This window comes from Acomys russatus, chromosome 21, assembly GCF_903995435.1.
Source record: "Acomys russatus chromosome 21, mAcoRus1.1, whole genome shotgun sequence".
In the NCBI taxonomy this organism is placed as follows: Eukaryota; Metazoa; Chordata; class Mammalia; order Rodentia; family Muridae; genus Acomys; species Acomys russatus.
The window spans coordinates 5,809,587-5,813,276 of record NC_067157.1 but is presented as its reverse complement, the minus strand read 5'-3'; positions in this window follow the sequence as shown (position 1 = coordinate 5,813,276).

Genomic DNA, 3,690 nt, shown 5'->3' with positions numbered 1-3,690 from the left:
CACAAAGAAAAATGGATAGGATCAGATATACAAGTTCAATAGTACTAGTTTTCCTGAAACCATTGTTTTTTGGGAGGAAATAAGATCTTTGCATCTTCCCTCCAGAATGATCACTGAAGTAACCGAATTTAATACAAGCCAGAAAAGTCAGACTGTCATTACTGTTTCGTTTTATTTGTTGTTAAAGCCACAGACTTCTATAAAAGTCTGAATGGTTAAAAACTTGAATGCTCAGCATGAGTCAGACTGTGGATATTGTCGGTGTCTATTCCTAATATGTGTATATCTAACATAATGGTTGACTTTGGAAGATCCACCGCTGACTTTAATATTAGCATAAGCCATTGCATTTTTGTTATAAATATATGAAAGACTGAAACACCAGATTTATTGTAATCACAGCCAGGAGCTCTGACAATATAGTCATGATTTATATAAATCCTATAATTCATGTTTCTCCTATGAGTGAGTACATTTTAGAATCCAGACATAAAGTACATACAGGCTTATAATATCTATCCCTGAGAAAGCTTTGGTGGCCGGCCACCATATCCACAAGGATCAGCTGCTGTTTGCATGCACCTCTCATTGTAGATGGGAAGAGACTATCAAGAGGGCTTTGAATTCAATATAGATTCTCTCTCTCTATTATTGATGTGTGCTTACACACGCAACTAAAGAAAATGAGGTCATGATGTCCCCTGGAGGGGGAGACCTGGTGGCACTCAGAGGAAGGATAGCAGGTTACCAAGAAGAGACTTGATACCCTATGAGCATATACAGGGGGAGGAAATCCTCCTCAGTCACAGTCATAGGAGGGGAATAAGGGGAAAATGGGAGGGAGGGAGGGAAGAATGGGAGGATACAAGGGATGGGATAACCATTGAGATATAACAAGAATAAATTAATAAAAAAATTTAAAAAATACTTTATTTACAAAAAAAAAAAAACTATGTAAATGTGACCAGTAAGTCTGTGATAAGTAAATCTGCTAAGGTAAATTTTATAATGCTTTAAATACAAAAAAAAAAAAAAAAAAAAAAAAAAAAAAAGAAAAAGAAAGAAAGAAAAGAAAAGAAAATGAGGTCATGGATTTGAGAGAGAGAGAGAGAGAGAAAGAGAGAGAGAGGGCGCAAGGTAAGCAGGAGGGTTTGGAGGAAGGAAAGGGAAGGGGGAATGATGTAATTATAATCTTAAAAATAAATAATTTAGAAAGGATTGTACAGTGTAATTAGATATGCAAATACAGCTGCAATGCTTGCATTCCCAGCACTTTGGAGGCAGAGGCAGGAAGATCACTGAAGGTTCGAGGTTAGCCTGCTCTACACAGTGAGCTCCATGATAGTCAGGGCTACACAGTCAGATCCTGTCTCAGTCTCTCACCAGCGCCAACGGGAGCTCATGTGAACAGATTTCTCATTATTTAGTTTTCCATTCAGAAGTTCATTTGCCTGCTCCCTCCCTCTAACAACCCCCATCAGTGCTGTCCTTTTCTCACACACTTTTAAAATTTTTTTAACAGGACTTCTCTGATCTTAAAGCTAACCTCCCATCTGGCTTCCTGAGTGCTAGGGTTACAGATGTGAGTCACTGCCTCTGGCTTATATGCCATTTTTAAAGGCTGAAAAATTGAAGAGTACATAAACACTTTTTGTGTAAGTTTCTTATTGTTAGACTTTTGTACGTCTTTACTCAAAATCTCACTGTCCTTTAGAATTAACACGATTGGTTATTATTTTTCTGAAGTAGAGTACTCATTTCAATTATCTGACAACTAGAAACAAGAACAATAAAGCAAACACCTTCCTTCACCCCAGCATCTCACTGCATGTCTCTCTTGCTTTTCTTTCTTAATCAGTCTGATCGAAAATACCGATATTGTGCTTTTAAGGACGCTAACTCCTTCTATGGGAGGTTAAGCTATAGGGATACTTTGAACATGTTAACTTCCTTAATTTCCACTTTTGATGCCTTCTTAGGCTTTATATGTCACCTGTACATCTCCAAATACATCCCTACCGCTTGGTAGTTATGACAGACACTCATCTGCCTGATACTTGTGTGTCAATATCTCTGTGGTGTTTCAGCATTCAATGATGTACTTTCCTCCTCCAAGCCTGGTTCTATTCCATTGTTTTCTATTCTTGGGAATGGTACAATAGTCCATGTAATTGGATAAGCCATCTTCCCTACCCGGTCTATCATTGAACATTGCTGACTTCACTATAAAACATTTCTCAATCCTTCCAGTTTTCTCTACTTTCAGAGTCATCTGTCTGTCTATCTGTCTGTCTGTCTATCTATCATATATCTATCTCCATCCATCTATCTACTTTTTTTTATGTATTCACCTATCTGTACAGAGACATAAACAGGATCTTTCTACGTTGCCTAGATGGTCTCAAACCTTTGGCTCAAAGATATTTTCTAGTTTCATCCTCTTTGAGTGGCTGGGACTACAGTGCCTTCATGGCTACCTTTAAGATAATTATTCCTTATGCAAACACTTAGTAATCCTGTAACTAGTCTTTCTTTATCTACTGTACTCTCAACCCAACACACTATTGATGTGTTAGCAAGAACGAATGGCTCCCCTGTGTAAAATTCTTAATACTTTTTGCACTGCTTTTATGCCAATAGCATAAGGTTCGATTATGGCCGTTAAGGTCTGGCATGGATGGCTTCTTCTGCCATCATAGTCAAGTAGACTTTTAACATTCCTTTTCTTTTGCACCTAGAACCTAGAGATAACTGTTGTTTAGGTCTCTTGCACATTCTAAGTATACCTCAAGATGATTACAAATTCCATCTTTCCATCCAAACACTTTTCATCTTCTTCTTTTTTACATCTGTAAAAGTTATTTTTGGATTACTCTGCTGCACACACTGCAGGGAAGAAGTGGCACTGAGAGTTACTAGATTACTGTTTGCCTCATCTTTTTTGAGTGTTGGGAAAGTCTTTCCTGAAATTCTTAGTCATTCCCAGAATGTTTTTCTATCATTAAGCACTCATTTCTAGCTTTAATAATATAATAATAATAATGTAATTATTTGGAAAACATTTAAGAAATCTCTGTGTTTGCTGAGCATGTTGCTACATACAAGTGATTCTGTGATTCCTGGAGGCACAGACAAGGAAGTCATATACAGAGTTTGGGTCACCATTGGCTGCATAGCATGACCTGTGTCAAATACTAAAACATCGGGGCTGGAGAGACAGCCATATGGTTAAGGACATTTGTTGCTCTTCCAGAGGACCCAGGTTTGATTCCCAGCACCCACATGACAGCTCACAATCTTCTGTAACTCCAGTCCTAGGGGATCTAAAGCCCTCCTCTGGCCTCCAAGGGCCCTGTACACATGTGGTATATAGACACACTTGTAGGCAAAACACTCATCCACATAAAGCAGCAATAAAGGCTAAAAGAAAACACTAAAAAATTTGAAGCAAAGACAGAAATAGCCAGTGCTGTAAAATCTGTCTTTATCATTAATTTTTAGGTTCTATGAGCTATGTGCCCAGACAGGAAATGAAGGGGCTTAAAAGCTTAGCAATTGTACTAATGATTTTTCAATATACAAATAGATCTGTGGACCAGGCAGGTAGCTCAGTTGTGTGGAGTGCTTGCCTAACATGAGCAAAGCTCTGGGCTCAATTCCTAGCACTAAATAAGCTGTGTCTTGTAGCAT